Below are 19,711 nucleotides of genomic sequence, written 5' to 3' on the forward strand. Positions count from 1 at the left end.
TGGGGTTAAAAACATCATTTTAAAATTACTTTATTACTGTCTGTGTTCTCAAGTTGCAGAAAAATACCGTTTTTTTGAAAAGTGGAAAGGAATTGGAATTTTTTGCAACATGTTATTGTTATCCTTCATCCTCCATCTTTAGGACCAACATACTTACTTATGCCATACAAATCCCAGGTGTATGAAGAGAAAAAAAAATCCCCCCAAAACAGGCTTTAACCCTTTTCCACATTATTGAAGATTAAACATCTTCCTAAAGTATGGTTCAAAACATAGAAAACAACACCTGTTAATTTGGGCACACCATTCGGGGCAATACAAATCTCCTTATTCACGGCGCCAACTGTATCATATAAGCACTTGGTAAAATTACAGCTTCATACTGGTTAGGGCAAATTGCAGCCACTCAGGTAAACTGTGGCTTTACGGTTGCTGTAAGCAGCGGCTTTTACAGGCTTTGGTTAAATTACTGCTTTATAGCCAATGCAGGTGCGGTAATAAGTAGCTTACAGCTGCTCAAATAAATTGCAGCTTTAGGTAAGTTTTAATTAGTGGCTTTACAGCAGCTTGGGTAAATTGAGGCTTTATAGCCGGGGGGGAATGTTAATTTTAGGAGTAGATGGGGGGAAGGTTAGTTTAAGGAGTAGGTGGGGGGAGGCTAGCATTAGGCATATATAAAGTCATGGTTAGTGTTAGGAGTTGATGGTGAGAGAGGTTAGTGCTAGGCATAGATAGGGGAGGTTTAATGTGATAATGGGGTTACAGTAGAGGATAGTAGAATATTGGTATAATTCAACTTACCAATATCCTATTGCTTTTCCTATTGCATTTCCTGGCACCCATATTATGAGCTGCAATAACTCCAATATTAGTGTAAAGGCTATAGCTGATGTCTTTTTTTTCTTTTTTTTTCTTTTTTTACCAATCCCTGTTTATACACATATGTTAAGAGTAGGAATTTTAATACTTAGGTCACTGTCAACCTAATGCGATTTTAGCTTAAATGACCATTTAGCATATTTCCTCTTGGGATTCAGGTTTACCTAGCTAGGTAATTTGCTAACACAATTAATCAGTCTAGTCTTAAGCTCAACACACACCATACAATCTTGGTTGTACCAAATCTATGTGGTATAAGGGCCAACAGATTGAAAATACCTTGAATGACTGATTGTAAAAGCTCTTATACTACATGAAAGTGGTAAGATTGAACAACCAAGATTGTATGGTGTGTGTTGAGCCTTAAGGTGGCCACACATGATACAATAAAATGATCCGATTGTATGGCAATTCCATAAAAATGATTGGATTTCATTCGAGCAAGAAATCCGATCAGATTTCCTGCTTATATGCGATAAAAGTCTATCGGGAGTGCTGGATTTTCTGATCAATTTTTATGAAAATTGAATGGTGTAGGGTAGATTGTCAATTTCCTTACATATACTTCCAAAAAAAATTCTCAGAGTTTTCAATCATTTTTTTTCATAATTGGGTAAAAATTGGTCAGATTTTTTTAAATGTTACAATCAGTCAGAAACATTAATTGCAATTGTTAATTGACAAGATATTTTTAAAATTGTTTGCTGTGTGGCCACCTTTACTCTCCTTTTCAAACAAATGCACAAAACTTTAAACATAAAAGCAACTTGCATGATTGCAGTAATCTTTTTTGGAATAATCACAATAAAACTTCAAAACTTTATCCTTTATTAAACCACCCTAAATATGTCCCTGAAAATAATTTTTAGTCAGACAAATTTAATATGTTCATTATAAGTATTTATTTCCATATGTATTCAAAATATGTTTGACTTGTTACATTTTATCTCTTTTATTTACTTTCCGTGTAGCCAGACGTATACTGATGTATCAGTACTTGTTGTACATGAATCACATAAAGCAATTATTTCCGGCATTACTGAACTGGCATTGATATCTTCATTGTAACAAAAGCAGTTAGCCCAGTATTAATTTACAGCTGACTAGGCATGTTTCTGCTGTCATTGTTCATAAAACTCTATATGGCACCATTATCGGATGACTGTTTCCACAAGCATGATGCACTAGCCTTCAGTTAATTTATTTTGAGCTTAAAAGGCACTATGTAATTTACGATGTAAAGAAACTTATATGCACCAGTGAGTGTTTTATTTATGCATTTATTTCTTTTTAATAAATCCGGTTTGAGGTTTCAGATTTAATCAAATTACAAAGAACGTTAGATCACTGAAGTAAGTGAACATCTGGTTTGATTGGCATCAAAAGACATTGCAGTATGACCTTGATAATCATACATTCATTAGGAAGGAAATACGCACAGTAACATTGTTAAGCCTGCCATGGACATTGGATAGGAGTAGAATGTTAGTACACAATCCCAGAACAAATTATCTTTTCTTTTTCCTGATCTTAGAAAATAAAATAGCCATACCAATCTCAACATTTTTTTTAAGCAATGACAAATAATGTAACATCAATTGCAACAATTGAACCACACAAGACTTTACATTCGAACCATGCCAATCACATCTCAGCATCAGAAACACTTGTTAATCCAAGCAAGCAAAAAAAAGAAAAAAAAAAGAAAAAAAAAAAAAAGAAAAACCACTTTATGAGTAAGCAAAGAATATTCTTTTGTCTATTGAAAAAAAATGTAATTCTACTGTAGGACATTTACTGTAATTAATTGTTTGAAACTTTACTTTACTTACATTGATAAGGATTAATCATAGACATTATTTTCTATTAACCAGTTTCAATTATATATAATGAAAAAACAAATGAAAACAACTAAACTGAAAACTACGTTTTTAATAGGGAGCAAAAAAAATGTATTTACTTTAGTTTATACTAATTAACGCCAGTCTTGCACCTGTTCAAACTTTAACAATTACATATTTATATAAATATTTCAAACTGAAAATATTTAACATCTCCTGTCCCACTGCAAAAAAAACTGACTCCATTCATTTTGATAAATGTTTATTTTTAGCACTGGTATTAATGTCCTAGCATGTAAATCTGATCTTTTTAGCATGTGATTTACAAGGATAAGTACACCAGCTGTTCATCTCTTGTATAATCCCCAGAGATGCAGGATGCTTACTGAATTTAGGAAACATGCCATAGCTGACAAACAGTGCAAGGCCTTGTACAGCCAACTGTTCAATCTTGTGTAAAGTACAACACAGGACCATTACTGTTTAACTGTACACCAGCAACAAAATTCATTAAAACTAATCTCTGCTTTCCAGATCAATACCCTGGTGCAGTAATTGCATCTTCCATTGGTTTAAAAGCATTCTAGATGACAAAACAACAAAATAAACCTAATTTGCCATCTATGCAGGAGTCAGCTACAAGGTAATTTAAGCAATCTAATTGCTACATTAATACACATTAACGTTTATGGTTTTTACTTTTATAAACCAAGTCAAAATGCAAGAACTGTGTAGCGTATAATACAGATGAAAAATGACACAAAAAAATGATGGTGGGAATATGTTATAGATCATCTATGCCAATGTGTTCAGCTTTAGAAACAATGTGAGAGGAAATTACTAGTTTTAGCTTGTAAATTGACCTTAGAATGGATGTCTTCAATAAAGGCGGTCAATGTCATACGCTTTTGACACAAGGCAGCTGGTTGCTGGTCATACCACCAGAAGTTCCTCTGTTCACTTTAAACTAGTTTAAAGTTCAGATTATAACAGATATGAGTACCTAGTGGTGAATTCAGATGGATATAGATATTTAGGCCTGGAACCCACTACAAATCGCTATCACTAATCGCAATCACTAGCGTTTTGTATGAGTTGTTTTTAAGCAATTTCATGAACGATTGCGGTAGCGTTTTTAAAAAGTGTCAGTTTTTTTGCTAGCGATTAGCTTTTACATTCTGATTGGTTCTTTCAATTTATTTTAATTTTGTTACAGTCTGCAGTCATTTCAAAACGCTAGCAAAGTCACTCTGTGCAAGTTTTGATGAGCGATTATGCCAGCGTTTATATTCTTTACATTTCAGAAACGCTAACGCTAAACATGAAAAATGCTGCATGTCCTGCGTATTGCTATTTGGTAATCGCTCCAGTGGAATTTGGCCCATCCATTAACATTAGCTGAGCGTTTAGGGAAATCGCTAGCGGTTTGAATCACTCCCTAAATGCTCGGAAAATCTTTCTAGTGGGTTCCAGCCTTTAAGCCTGTTTTGAGTCTCATGGGAGAAAAATGTTTTGCTAATTTTGTTGCTGCTAGGTGCTTGAATGTCACATATACCAGGCCTAGAAAGCCTTCCATTAAGGCAAATTTCCCTTCATGACGTTGCGTTTGATGCGACGTTAAGGTCGCACAACGTGCCCCTAATGCAACGCATTGTGCACTACAAACTTGGACGTTATAGTGCATTCTTTAGACCTGCATTTGGTGCGCCGTTTTTGTCACACAGTCATGGAACGAAAACGGCGCATGCGTTACATATAAAAAAAAAAATACATTACTGAGAATGTGCAACACAACTAACGCAGCAGAAGATTCATTGCTAAACGCGCAGCATGCAGCACTTTCTAATAACGCCTCACGTTACACACAAACGTAACGTGTGCACTGTGAATGTCACACAGACTTAGTATTGCTGTGCGTTAGTCTGCATTCTAATATTTTTTAACGTGCGACTTTAACGTCGCACTGTGAAAGAGGCCTTAAAGAGAACCTGTACTGAGTAAAATTATTTAAAATAAACACATGAGGTAACTTCAATTGAACATTACATAGTTACCTTGCCATCAGTTCCTCTCAGAAGCTCACCATTTTCTTCTTACAGTGATCCCTTCCAGTTCTGACAACATTTTGTCAGAACTGAAATATATCAGTTGCTGTCAGTTATATATCAGTTGCTGTCAGTTACAGCTGAGAGGAGAACTGATGTGTCCATGTTTCCCTATGGCTCAAGTGGGCGATGTTACAGTTTAACAGTGTGCTGACCAGGAAGCTGTTATGGGGTAATAGCCATTTTCAAAATGGAGGACGGAGAATTCCATTGATCACAGTGGACAAGCAGGACGCAACAGAGGAAAAAAAGATTGAGGAGTAGACTACACAGGAGGTTAGGATGACTTGTGTATGTTTATTTTGACTTTTAATTTTCAGTTCAGGTTTTCTTTAAGCTAGACTTTCTTTAGTCAATGGCCTCAATTCACTAAGATCATGCTGGAGATAATGGGCTTGATTCACTAACCGACACTAAGCCGGTTAGTGAGCCCTATCACTTAGTGGGCGCAAACCACGGCACTAAGTAGTTTGCGCCCATACATCACTGTCATTACCGCTCAGTGCACGTGCAGTGCAGCTGGCCGGTATTAGTGTGCGGTGCGAGTCGCACCCGCTGCTCCTTAAACGGGGCATAAGTGCCCCAACACGTGCTACTGTTGGCTGAACGTCCCCCAGCGGGAGGGTCTGACAGACCTTTAAGTTACCTCCTCTGTAGTTATTTTCACATGCAGTTAATTAACCCTCAGTTAATTAACCCTCCCGCTGGGCGGACGTTCAGCCGACAGTAGCACATGTGTACGCTCTGTCGGCAGACTGATACGCTGTTTTTGAACAATCCGCTCAGCAGATAGTTCAGAAACAGAAACCTATCAGTCTGCCAACGGGGCGTACACACGTGCTACTGTCGGCTGAACCTCCGCCCAGCGGGAGGGTCTGATGGACCCATCGTTGGCGGCGGTATAGCGTGTGTATGCGCCTTAAAGAGAATCTGTACTCTAAAATTCTTACAATAAAAAGCATACCATTCTCTTCATTATGTTCTCCTGTGCCCCTCTGTGCTGTTTCTGCCACGCCCTGCTGCAATCCTGGCTTGTAATTAACAGTTTTAGGCAGTGTTTACAAACAAAACACTTGGCTTCTAACCATAGTATCATAGACTGAGAACTAGCTTACTCTGTGACTCATGCAGAGCTTGGAGAGGGTGTGTAAAGCTTCTGCCAATGACAAGCAGTGCTGCACATTCCACACATTCCAGCCTCAGCCGACAGAGCCGACAGAGGAAAGAAGATAAGATTTATTACAGAGACAGTGCAACTAGAAAAGGTTGCAGTAAGACAGACCACATTAGAACAGGTATAGGAACTTATAGGATAGAAGAAATAAGGCTCAACATTTTGTTACAGAGTCTCTTTAACCAGTTCACCCCCAAGGGTTTTTACTCTAACGGACCAGAGCAATTTTCACTTGTCAGTGCTCCTCCCGTTTATTCTATAATAACTTTATTACTACTTACCACAAGAAAATTATCTATACCTCGTTTTTTTCGCCACCAATTAGGCTTTCTGTGGGTAGTACATTTTGCTAAGAATTTTTTTATTCTAAATGCATTTTAATGGGAAAAAAACAATAAAAATGAAAAAAATAATAATTTCTCAGTTTTCAGCCATTATAGTTTTAAAAGTAAACATTCTCGTGTGGTTAAAACAAACACATTTTATTAGCCCATTTGTCCCAATTATTAAACGGTTTAAATTATGTCCCTATCACAATGTATGGCGACAATATATTATTTTGAAATATAGGTGTTATTTTTCTGTTTTTTTTTGTTCTGGCCATAATTACAAGCCCCTATATAATAAATTAAAATTAATTTCCCCCCATAAAATATAGATTAAAAAAAGCTGAGTCCCTAAGGCAACTATTTATTTATTTATTTTAAGCTGATTTTTATTTTCAAGTGTTTTTTTTTGGGGGGGGGGGGGTGAAAGTGTAATTTTATTAATAGTGTGTATGTACTGGTGTATGTATGCGTAATATACTTTTTGGCCACAAGATGGCGCTAGTGAACACTCTCCCATATAGGAAGTGATCACTTTTTTTTTTTTACACTTTATTCAACTGTAACAGTTTCCTGTTTATGTGAATGGACGTAGCCGCTGTTTGTTTCACTCCAGGCAGTGCGATTGGGTAGAGGACCATCCGGTCCTCTTCCCCAATCACTCAGCACGGGATCCCGATGGTAATGGCGGCGGTAGCGGCGCGCACACATGCGGAGTGGTGGCGGGAACACGCGACGTATTAAAACGTCATGTTGCCATTAACAGGCAAAAGCATGACGTTTTAATACGATGCATTGCCGTTAAATGGTTAAGGACAAAAATCTGTCTTTAACTTTAGACTTCTGTAGTTATTTAAGGATTAAAATGTTAACTTTAGAGATCAAGACAGAGGATAAAGACATAAGAGTTAAGTTTACTACATGTCTTACCACCATGGTGATAACACTAGAAACAGCTCAGAAACGTTATTAAAGACGTGAGATAAGCTTAGTGAATTGAGGCCAATATCTTTACAAAATCGCATATACAGTCCCTAAGGTACTGTTTTAGGTCTGCGCTTGATCTACTTATAATAAAATCACACAATACTAAAAGAATTACCGCTACTCGGTTTGCATAAACCACTTAATATTCTGCAATCTAGCAGCTACACCAAACTGCCAGACGCAAGTACACAAATTAGTCCAGTTCAGTGCTCCAGCCACCTTCCCAATTCATTAATTATAATTCACATAAATAGGTAACAACACATAGTCCCAATCAATGTGACTTTTTGCTTCACTGAGGTCAAAACATAGGCGAGTAAAACCTTTCTATAAGTTCATACATCAAAACTTGACCAGCGCTGCATATACAGATGCGTGTCACTCCCACCACCAACACCTAATGGAGAGCGACTCACCACCTTTGTTGGACCACTATTTACAATGGTCAGATGCGCATGTGGGGTATTCAGAGGCTCCCCTCACCTGTGCAAACTATTTAAACACTGCAAACAGTGTTGCACTATGAGCACTATGCTTTTTCTATGAGGACATTTTTAAGTGGAAGTACGTGGATCTGCATTTTTCAATGGTGACTGCAGCAAAAGTGGAATAGTTCGCACAGGCGAGGGGAGCCTCTGAATACCCCACATGCGCATCTGACCATTGTGAATAGTGGTCCAACAAAGGTGGTGAGTCGCTCTCCATCAGGTGCTGGCGGTGGGAGTGACACGTATCTGTATATGCAGCGCTGGTCAAGTTTTGATATATGAGGCCAATAACTTCCTGATCTGTTTAGCAATCAAATGAGTTCACAAAACTCATCAAAAACTGATCGGGGAGTAGAAATCAATACTATTACGTTATCCATTCCAACTTCATTAGATTACAGCAGAAATTAATTTTAAAATGATGACAGGATTTTTTTTTATAAAAGTGTGATTAAATTATGGCAGATAATGTGTCCTCAGTCATCGTTATTGCAGCTGTTCATATATCCACCAGGGCAAATAATAGGGCAAATATACCTATTATTTACTGTATTTTTTTTATGACATAGCCCCTCCCAAGCATCTTTAACCCCTTGTAAACCATGCAGGCTGGTATAGACAATGGAGGGCTCCTATTGGTCAGTGTAGTGACCAATAGGAAACCCAGAGACAAATTTAAAAATTAAATTGACACAGATCTTTTTTAAAGCATTGTGTCAGTGAGCAGGTCTGCAGTGGTGAGCAGTGGGGCAATTGGCAGTACTGTGGTGGGTAGTGTAGGCAGGGGTAGTGTAGGCAGGAAGGGGGGGAAGTGTGGGTGTGGTGTATATTGAGGGTGCCACCATTGTCACCTAAACCAGTGTGTGAACAGAGGTTTTAGTGTGGTGCATTGGTCCATAATACAAGAGATGTTGGCCCTAATTCAATTTTTTTTTCATTTCATTTCAATTTGAGTTTTCTCTTAAATTATATTTTCCATCCTTATCAATACAATTCCTGTCAATACAATACAACAACATGCAAGAATATATTTAGAATAATTATGACACTACTTTTTCACCTCATTTTTGATACTCAGTTGCAAAGTGCTAAAATATTAGTTGAAAGAAAAGATGAACAGAAGATAGAAATTATTTCCTAGAAGAAAACCTCAGAGAAAAAGTAAATTGAATAAGGGCTTCCATCACTTAACAGATCAGCCCAAGCTCAGATAATTATTATCAGTGGTGCTCGCATACCCCCAATCACGGATTTGAGTAAATCCGATCATGGCAGTATCGAAATCCGGATAGGCTGTGATCGTTATCAGGACTTGATGCCCCATTCCGAATTTGACTCAGATTTTAACCGTGATTAAAAGTGATATCTGTGATCACAGCCATGATCATGATTTGACTTTAATGGTTAATAGCATAGCCCCCTTACATGCTAGAAACACCAAATTTGCCAGATCATTTAAGAAGAACAGTGAGAACAACAACAAGGACATTTTTTTTTTCAAAAAGACCTTATAGCTTTTGAGAAAATCAATTTTAAAATTTCAAAAGAAAAAGTATACATTTAAATGCGGTAAATACATTAACTGTCATTTACCGCATTTAAATGTATACTTTTTTCCTCTTGTTCCCACTGTTCTTCTTAACATACCTGGCAAATTTGGTGTTTATAGCATGTAAGCGGGCTTTGCTATTAACCGCTAAACTCGGCGTGTTTTTAATCATAACCCACAATGAAATGTGTTTATCACTGGTATGACTTCAGTAAGGTGGAATTTGACCTGTTTCTTCTATGCACTTTGTAACAGCACAATTTATTTGTGTTCTTTTCTGCACTTTAATATCTCTGACGTTACACAAAAGCCCCATTTCTAATCTTATCTCTGGCAGCCAAATGTAAATGAGCAGATAACTTTCTCTATGTGAATAAAGTCCTAGTGCAAAATACCTAATAAATCAGGATTTTGCCCTTTATTTATATTTTAAAAAAAATTGAAACCAATAATTACACCTATTTTCTGATAAGTAAGTAAATCATTGGCCAATATTTTGTCTTTCTCATCTCATCTTTCGAGTGTCATAAATATTGCCTAGAAAGGCAGCACCAACTAACACCTATTGTATATCTGCATAAAAAAAATCAATGTTGAGATTAAACTTAGAAGATAGAAGCAACAGAGTTTAAGGTTTAGTAACTGCACAGTTTACAATATGATAAGTCACTGATTTATTTTGTCTTTAGTATTTCAAGGTGACTGAATATCCCTACATGGCTCCTGGTCTTGGTAGGTCATTATCTGTACTAATGTGGAAAATATGAGCACTTTTACGGTTACTCTTTCTATTGTTTCAGTAATAGCAAGGCAATGCTGACTCCATGTCTGTCCATTAAAAACATTCATCATCATCAGACAGTGGCTGAATAAATTTATAACAAACGATTTAGCTTATACATATGACTGTTTGTTTCCTATGGTAACATAATCACGGTGCACTAATGCAATGATTAAGCAGGCTTTAAAAAGGGTTAGCTATATCAATAACAGAGCATTTATAGCCACAGTCTGTAACTGAGGATAGCTCATGATGATGTTTGTGGGTAAAGTAAAGAAACAAAAAAATATATTTAAAACATATTTTTAATTAATATAGCTTCTGGGCATTATGAGTATGACACACTTCAAAACATACAGTGATTAAACACATTACACACTAATATATTAATACATTCCAGGTCAAAGACTAGCATCTATTTGACAAGCACTGCACTTTTCATCCCTCTTTGTAGCATCTTCACAAGAATGTGACCTTTGATTCTGTGACAGCTATTACGCATAGGTTGCAGCTCTGAAGTTTAGCAGTTTAATCACAAGAAGCACTACATAACCATTACACATAGGAAAAGAGACGATGATATAAGAATTGTTGTTTCTTCTGTACGGATGTCAGTTTGGAGACATCGCTACAGTCTAGCATTCTGCATTTGATTGCACACGGAAACATTTTGAACCAGTCTTCTCAATATATTAACACACATTTCACAGAATTATCTTTTAAAGTGATACCAATTTTATAAATAATGAGTATGGCGCTGGCGGTAACCGATAAAATTAATACCGGTAATTTTATATTGCTAATAATATACTATTAGTTTAAAATATAAAGCTTTCATCAATCTACGCTCTTAATTCCTCCTCTCACACTATCCCTCCTACTCCTGATACAACTAACACTAACCCTTCTACTATTACTGCGCCTAACTGCCACTACATCTAACACTAACTTCACTGCCACTCAGGGGTGTAAATAGTTCAGTGGGGCCCAGAGCTGAGGGGGGAGACTCCCCATACAGGGGACTATATTTCAGATCAGGTGTTCTGGTGGCTACACTTGTTATGGGTGTGAAGATCATGATGGCCACACTTGTTTTATGATCCTTGTGAGATGGGCCTCACGACCTTGAAGGGGAGTCAAGGGAATGTTTGTGAAAATTGGCGGGCCCCATTAACGTTTTGATGGGGGCCCCATGAATTGTAGTTATGCCACTGCTGTCAATACTTTTAATACACACCTCATTGCCTCACTGCTGCTACACACAGAAGTAACATTACTGCCACTACTCCTAACACTAACCTCACCATTGCTACACCTAATACTAATCTCACAGTCGCTACACCTAACAATAACCTTCCAACCCCTACACCCAAAGCTAACCTTATTACCTCTACATCTGATGCTTACCTTTTTTAATGATCTGTGGTGCCTGCTTGTTGATCATCATACCATTGTGTCACCACTTTCTGGGGATGGCCTATCTTTATACATCTGCCTCTGTATCCAAAATGAGCACTTTGAACTGATTTATTACAATTAGTTTATATTGTTCTGTTCGTTTTAACATTTATTATTATTAATTTTGCTACCAGAATATTGTTGGCCTTTACACAATGCACATTTTGGACTATGGGAACAAGTAGACATATCAGAAGTGCCAATCGTTGTCTGCTGGTGAAGGGGAGTCATATAACATCTGTGAGGTGGCATAGATGGGACGGGGTAGTCTGTGGGGGTGGGTAAGATGACTGGAGGGACATTAATTACAGTATTTAAATTGGTTGAAGGCTTTGTGGACAGTCAGTAGGAATTGGTAGAATGGCATGGTGGGGGTACTTTGTGGAGGTGGATTGGATGGATGAGTGAAAAGGCTATAGTGATAAGTATGATGGGTTAAATGTGAAGTCTGTGGGAATGCCAGGGAGGAAGTTAGGGTTAGACATCAGGAAAGGGATAAAACTAGAAGTGGTGAGTTCAGGCCGAGACACTGAAAAATAGCGCCTGTTAATTTAAAGGGATACTTAAAGTGAACCTTAAGCCAGAAAAAAAATGAGTTTTACTCAACTAGGGCCCTACCAGCCCCCTGCAGCAGTCCTGTGCCCTCGCAGCCACTTACTAATCCTCTGGTCCCCCGCTGCCAGCTAGTTTCGTTTTTGCCGACAGGCCCATCAGGACTGGCCACGCGTAGCTTTTTCCACATTCCCAACTGTAATTAGCGCTATTGCGGGCCGCAACGCGTACAACAATACGCGTTGTCACATATATATGCGTTCGTAATGTGGCAACGCGTATTTTTGTGTGTCTGGAATGCGGAAAAAGCTACGCGTGGCCAGTCCTGACGGGCCTGTCGGTAAAAACAAAACTAGCTGGCAGCGGGGGACCAGAGGATTAGTGAGTGGCCGTGGGGCACAGGACTGCTGCAGGGGGCTGGTAGAAGCCCCAGGTGAGTAAAACTCATTTTTTTTTCTGACTTAAGTGTCTCTTTAAGTCAAATAAAAAAAATAGTTTTACTCACCTGGGGCTTCCCTCAGCCCCCTGCAGCTGTCTGGTGCCCTCGCAGCATCGCTCCGATCCTCCTGTCCCCGGCGACGGCTGCTTCCGGTTTCGGCGATAGCCGCCGACAGGCTGGGAACGCGAGTGATTCTTCGCGTTCCCAGCCACAATAGCACCCTCTATGCTGTTATTGCAGAAAGAAGGCTGTAATAACAGCATAGAGGGCGCTATTGTGGCTGGGAACGCGAAGAATCACTCGCGTTCCCAGCCTGTCGGAAGGAGCTGCCAGCGGGGACAGGAGGATCGGAGCGATGCTGCGAGGGCACCGGACAGTTGCAGGTGAGTAAAACTATTTTTTTTTATTTGACTTAAGTATCCATTTAAGCACCCTGTTTGCAGGCAAATCCAATCTCATTTTTAAGAGAACTAACTGTATAATATGGGTGCCTGGTTAAATTACAGCTTTACAGTGTTCTAATAAATGGCTTTACAGTCACCATAAAAATTGGCTCTAACAGGCTCTGGATGAATTACTGCTTTATAGCCACTTTAGGTTTGTAATTAGTAACCTTATTATTTACCACTGAGGTAAATTGCCACTTTAGGGAAGCTGTTATTAGTGGATTGTATGTCGTTTTAGAAGTAGATGGGGAAAGGTTAGTGTTAGACAATAAGCATATATAGGGAGAAGATTGGTGTTAGGAGTAGGTGGGGGAGGTTAGTATTAGTGTTGGGCGAACACCTGGATGTTCGGGTTCGGGAAAGTTCGCCGAACATGACCGCGATGTTCGGCATGTTCGGGCCGAACCCCGAACTCCCCGAACATCCTGCTTTTGGGGGCCCTATGGGGTCGCAGGCATAAGGTGGGAGCATGCCCCGATCGTGGGGGGGGGGGGGTCGGAAATTCCCCCCACCCCTTCCGCTAGCGCTCCCCCCTCTGCCCGCTTCCCCATACAAAAGTTTAAGGAAAGTACCGGTGGTAGTGGATGGCCTGGCAGTGGCACTGTGGAGTGAGGAGGAGGAGGAGTCCAGAGAGTGACGCGTTGAGGGAGGCCGGGCAGCGGGCGGTTCAGCGGTAGTACCCTTGTGGTACTTCCGCCCTTTCTCTGACCTCACGACCGCTGCCCGGCCTCCCTCAACGCGTCACTCTCCGGACTCCTCCTCCTCACTCCACAGTGCCACTGCCAGGCCATCCACTACCACCGGTACTTTCTTTAAACTTTTGTATGGGGAAGCGGGCAGAGGGGGGAGCACTAGCGGAGGGGGTGGGGGGAATTTCCGACCCCCCCCCCCCCGCGATCGGGGCATGCTCCCCCCTTATGCCTGCGACCCCATAGGGAGGCCGTATTCGGCCGAACAGGGCCCTGTTCAGCCAGGTTCGGCCAGGAATTGAGCCGTTCGGGCGAACGCGAACAGTTTGGCCGAACACCACCAGGTGTTCGGCCGAACTCGAACATCACCAGAACAGGGTGATGTTCTGCAGAACCCGAACAGTGGCGAACACTGTTCGCCCAACACTAGTTAGTATCAGGCATATTAGGGGTAAGATTAGTGTTAGGAGTAGGTGGAGGGAGATTGGTGTTAGGCATAGATAGGGGAGGGTCAGCATGAGACTTAGGCTACAGTGGAGGATAGTAGCATATCAATATAATTACCAATTTTTTACTGTTCGAGTATATACAGTACAATTTCCAAATACCAAATACAATACCTCCTATATTTATTTGGCACAGAAAGACAATACAAAGTATTCACCTAGCCTTCAGTCTTATCCTACATTTCCCCACAGCATCCAATCCCATCTAAGCAGGCAATTACTAAAATGTAAAAGAAATCTGAAGCTTGCAACCGTACACATAACCATCAGTGTATCATAGATCCATCTTCTGGAAGATCAATACGTGTCTTCAGGGATGCCAACCCAATTTCTTATTTTTCCTGGACAAAATGGTCAAAAAATCTGGACACCCCAAGGTTTGGACGGACAGGGGGTGGAGTCAGGGGGCGGAGTCAGTAGCGGCCTTTTAGGAAACTTCTTGTTCATTTCGGGAGGAGAGAAACATAGCCGAAGCAGGTGATTTCTGCATAAAGCTCATGTGAAACAGTCTTACTGAACTGACACAAAATGCTGCCCTGCAGAAGTCCGCCACACACAATGCTGCCCTGCAGTGGTGTGCCACACACAATTCTTCCCTGCAGTGGTCCGCCACACACAATTCTGCTCTGCAAAGGTCTGCCACACACAATACTGCCCTGCAGAAGTCTGCCACACACAATTCTGCCCTGCAGAAGTCTGCCACACACAATTCTGCCCTGCAGAAGTCTGCCACACACAATTCTGCCCTGCAGAAGTCTGCCACACACAATTCTGCCCTGCAGAAGTCTGCCACACACAATTCTGCCCTGCAGAAGTCTGCCACACACAATTCTGCCCTGCAGAAGTCTTCCACACACAATTCTGCCCTGCAGAAGTCTGCCACACACAATTCTGCCCTGCAGAGGTCTGTCACACACAATACTGCCCTGCAGAGGTCCGCCACACACAATTCTGCCCTGCAGAGGTCCGCCACACACAATACTGCCCTGCAGAAGTCTGCCACACACAATACTGCCCTGCAGAGGTCTGCCACACACAATTCTGCCCTGCAGAAGTCTGCCACACACAATGCTGCTCTGCAGAGGTCCGCCACACACAATGCTGCCCTGCAGTGGTCCGCCATACACAATTCTGCTCTGCAGAGGTCTGCCACACACAATGCTGCCCTGCAGTGGTGTGCCACACACAATGCTGCCCTGCAGTGGTGTGCCACACACAATGCTGCCCTGCAGTGGTGTGCCACACACAATGCTGCCCTGCAGTGGTGTGCCACACACAATGCTGTCCTGCAGAAGTCTGCCACACACAATACTGCCCTGCAGAGGTCCGCCACACACAATACTGCCCTGCAGAGGTCTGCCACACACAATGCTGCCCTGCAGAGGTCTGCCACACACAATGCTGCCCTGCAGAGGTCCGCCACACACAATGCTGCCCTGCAGAGGTCTGCCACACACAATGCTGTCCTGCAGTGGCCCGCCACACACAAGGCTGCCCTGCAAAGGTCCGCCACACACAATGCTGCTCTGCAGAGGTCTGCCACACACAATGCTGTCCTGCAGAAGTCCGCCACACATAATGCTGCCCCAGGGTAGTGTCACCAGAAGCTACATGCAGTGTCCAGCACACCTGCTTTCAAGTATTAAAGCAAATTTGTGAGTCCCAAAGGACAAAAATATGAATATTTAGGTTACTGTTAGGCATCGGTAGAGAAGGGGTTAGTATCAGAATAGGGATAGGTAACGGTTAGGTGGGAAATATCAGCAAATATTGGACTAGAGAGGGGGCACAGGGGTGCTAGAGTGACACAAGGGCAGGGGGCACAGCTGAATGTGACACAGAGTGAGTGTGTGTGTGTGGGGGGGAGGGAGGGGGGAGTCACAGGGGTGCTCAATGTGACACAAGCGGGGCAAATCTAAACATAACTCATGTAGGAGGGGCACAGGGCTGCTGAATGTGACACAGGGAGAGGTAGCCAGCAACAGGGGCAAGTAACATAGAGAGGGAGAGACAACTACATGATGGTGAGGATGTTCAATTTCTGGCAGCATTCTAGATAGGAAGAGACAGCCCCATGAGAGGCAGTGTCACTGAATGGGAAGATGGGGAGATAGAAACACATGGAGAAGACACAAGAGAGAAATAAGAGAAAAAAAGCACACCCAGTGATACAGGCTATCTAAGTAGGGAAATATACAGGGAAATTAACAGCCACACATTGAGGGAGATAGAGATGGAAATAAATGAGTTCATACACTTCTCATGGTGGGGGCTGGGGAGAGCTTCACTCACTGTAGATGAACTTTATCCTGCAGCCAGAGTACAGAGCAGCCCTGAATTAGATCTTCCCTGAGAGGAGATATGAAGCAGCAGCAGCAGCAGGAAATCTGAATGAGGCTGCAGGCTGATAACATCTCACTCCTCCGTACTCTTTCTGTGTACATTCTTCCTGGACGGGAGTTGAGGGGGATGCGCTCTCCTAACTGCTTCTCTGTCTGGCTCTCTCTCATTGGCTGGAGAGAGGCAGAAGCAGGAGAAAGAGCACTTCCGATTGGAGGGCGGGAGGGAAGAAGGAAAACAAGCCTCTGGCTTCTTACAGAGCTGCCCAGATTTCTGCCTGCCCTGAAGCTGCAGTGTGCACATGCGCACACCAGATCCCAGCTCAATACTTTTAGACGGACGCCTATTTCAAAGTACGGACAACTACGGACAGGGGAAATTCCCTCTCTGTAGTACGGACTGCCCGTACTTTCACGGACGGTTGGCAACACTGCGTGTGTTGCATATGACATTTTTAACATATATTTAGCATACTTCAAAAAAATGTATCTCCTGACAATCAGCAGGAGTACTGTGTGTACTACTATAACACCAACAACGAACCTACCTCACATATCTCCATTCAGACAGTAAACAAGAAGCAAACCCCAAGCTGTCCTGCCAAACCTACAGTCATCCCCACACACCTGCTATTGCTCTGGATGTTAGGACAGTACATAAATAGAATCAATAAAGACGAAAGAGTGTGACCATATCCTCTTCAACATTTAACAAAGATGGAATTATTTATATATATATATATATATATATATATATATATATTTATATATATATATCCTCTATAATAAAACCCCTGTGTCCCTGCGTGTGCCTGTCTCTGTGTAGCTGGGTCCATGCTTTTTGCTACTGCGCATGTGCACAGCACGGACCCAGACAGCCGTTGAGATAGGACGGGCCAGTGACCCAGGCCGGCATGTGCGTGGGCGGACGGGTGCGCGCGCGTGTGCGGCAGGTGCGTGTGCACATGTGCTGCGGGGACGCCTACGCGTGTGCGGCAGGTGCATGCGCACTGTTAAAAGATAGACCTAGCTTTTCAAGAATTGTAGGCCTCCAATTCTTAAGTCATAACTCATTAAAATATGCCAGAATAAAAGCTTGGTAGACAACTGCATATAAATAAAAGACTAGAACACAAAGTTGTTGAATTAATAAAATTTATGAATAAACTTAAAAAACTGTGAAACTGTACAAATAAGTAGTATATATATACAGTTTAGATGTGCGAGTGAACATGCTCGGAAGAATATTGTCATCTAGGTGGCAATGAAAACCAGGTCTTAGATTTAAAATACTGTGTGTCTAGGTTTATTTATTTCACACTGTGCAAATACCATCTGGGCATCATATCAAGTTAAAGTGTACCAGAGCTGTGGCTAAAAGAAGATTTGATACTCACCCGCGGCTTCCTCCTGCTGCATAAGCACTTCTGTGTCCCACGCCATCCTCCTGTGGTCTTCCGTTCAGCCATGATCAGCACCAGTAACTTGATCAGTCGCATTCAGTCTGGGTCATCTGCGCATGTGCGGACCTCCTGACTGAGCAAGTTACCGGGACTAATCGCGGCTGAACCACAGATGGTGCGAGGAGGGCGTGGGACACAGACGTGTTTATGCAGCAGGAGGAAGCCACGGGTGAGTATCAAATCTTCTTTTAGCTACAGCTCTGGATTACTTTAAATGCTAATGACAACATAAGTCCTAAGGTTAGAATATGGCTAATTTTGGCTGATCCTAGGAGATCATTTTTCAAGAAGCAGGTGAAAGCTGGTGGCTTAAAAGACATGTTATTGATAAAGTGCAAAAATATTTCCTAGAAGAACACTTAGGAGAGAAAAGTAAATTGAATGAGGGTCTAATGTCTCCATTATGAACTGCTATATTTTAGTTCTCAACAAATGACAATCATTATTACCTTTACATGTTAGTTCAAAAACTCTTAAATAAAAAAAAAAAATCAGTTATTTTAGGGGAAAAAATACCGACAAGCAAATTGTTAAAATTGATAATAGAGAATATCAATAGGTCATCTTCTCTGCTTTTCTTTTTTTTTCTACTTCTAACACGATATAGCTAGTCACTTAAAATGCATTTTGACATAAAGACATAGTAAATAGTGTGCATACCTTGGACTTTTTGCTCTTCTCCTTCCTGCTAAGCCCAACGAAAAGAAGAAGACTTTAGACGTTGAGGGATTACAGATTTATACTCCTGAGGCCATTCCTACTTTGAACCTGCTAGGCAATCAGCTAGTGATAATATATCTGTAAATTGAGTGTTGAAAAATAATTAACATGGAAAGCGGTTACCATAGATCATTTTACCTAGTTAATAATCATTCCTTTTAACAAATATTGTAAAGAGTAAACAGCCTGAAAGTTACTTAATCCAGATATGAAATAAAGTAATGAGGAAGGAATTTACATACTGCTAGCTTCTTCGCAAGTCATAATAAAAACAGTGGGAACTTTTAATGAGATAGTCACATGAGCTTACAGTAGGTGAGCTTCATAAATAACATCAGCTGTTTGAAATATCACTTTGAGGTGTCACAGAGTGGGAAGTGGAACATGTCGAATTATTGCGCTTTTACATTCTTTTTTCTATTAGGAAGTTATCACACAAAAGATTTCTAAAACTATGCTTATCTTACACCTATTAACCATGACATTAAAATCTCTGACAGATGAAGTTAATAGTACTGACATTTCAATGCAGCAACACTTGACAAGGAGCGGGACATATTAGGCAGCAGAAAGAACAGTCAGGTATTTAGGGGCATTTGTTGAAAGGAAAAAAATCAGATTTACTTACCTTGGGCTTCCTCCAGCCCCTGGAAGCCTATATGTCCCTTGCTGTAGCTCCACTCTGAGCCGGTCTCCTGGTGTCCCCAGGTAAGGGAAGCCCCAGGTAAGTAAATTCAATTTTATAATACTTTGCAGATGTTTCCTTTTACCATTTCAGCCCGCGGGTATTTTTCACCTTATGCATCAGAGCAATTTTCACCTCTCATTAATTCGCCTTATCACTAATTATCACAATGAATTGATTTTTTTCCACCACCAATTAGGCTTTCTTTGGGTGGTACATTTTGCTAAGAATTTTTTTTTTTTCTAAATGCATTTTCACAGGAATATTAAGAACAAAATGGAAAA

General features: G+C 41.1%; 1 protein-coding gene across 1 annotated transcript in view; it reads right to left on the reverse strand.

Annotated features, from left to right (window-relative positions):
- Positions 1 to 18,702, reverse strand: part of SI (sucrase-isomaltase) — a 328,081-nt gene extending 309,379 nt beyond the window's left edge. The window contains exon 1 of the mRNA XM_068280942.1: positions 18,683 to 18,702. The gene's annotated coding sequence lies outside the window, so the exon portion shown is untranslated. The remainder of the gene's footprint in view (positions 1 to 18,682) is intronic.
- Positions 18,703 to 19,711: the final 1,009 nt, after the last annotated feature.

The sequence above is a fragment of the Hyperolius riggenbachi genome, chromosome 4 (genome assembly GCF_040937935.1).
Source record: "Hyperolius riggenbachi isolate aHypRig1 chromosome 4, aHypRig1.pri, whole genome shotgun sequence".
Classification (NCBI taxonomy): Eukaryota; Metazoa; Chordata; class Amphibia; order Anura; family Hyperoliidae; genus Hyperolius; species Hyperolius riggenbachi.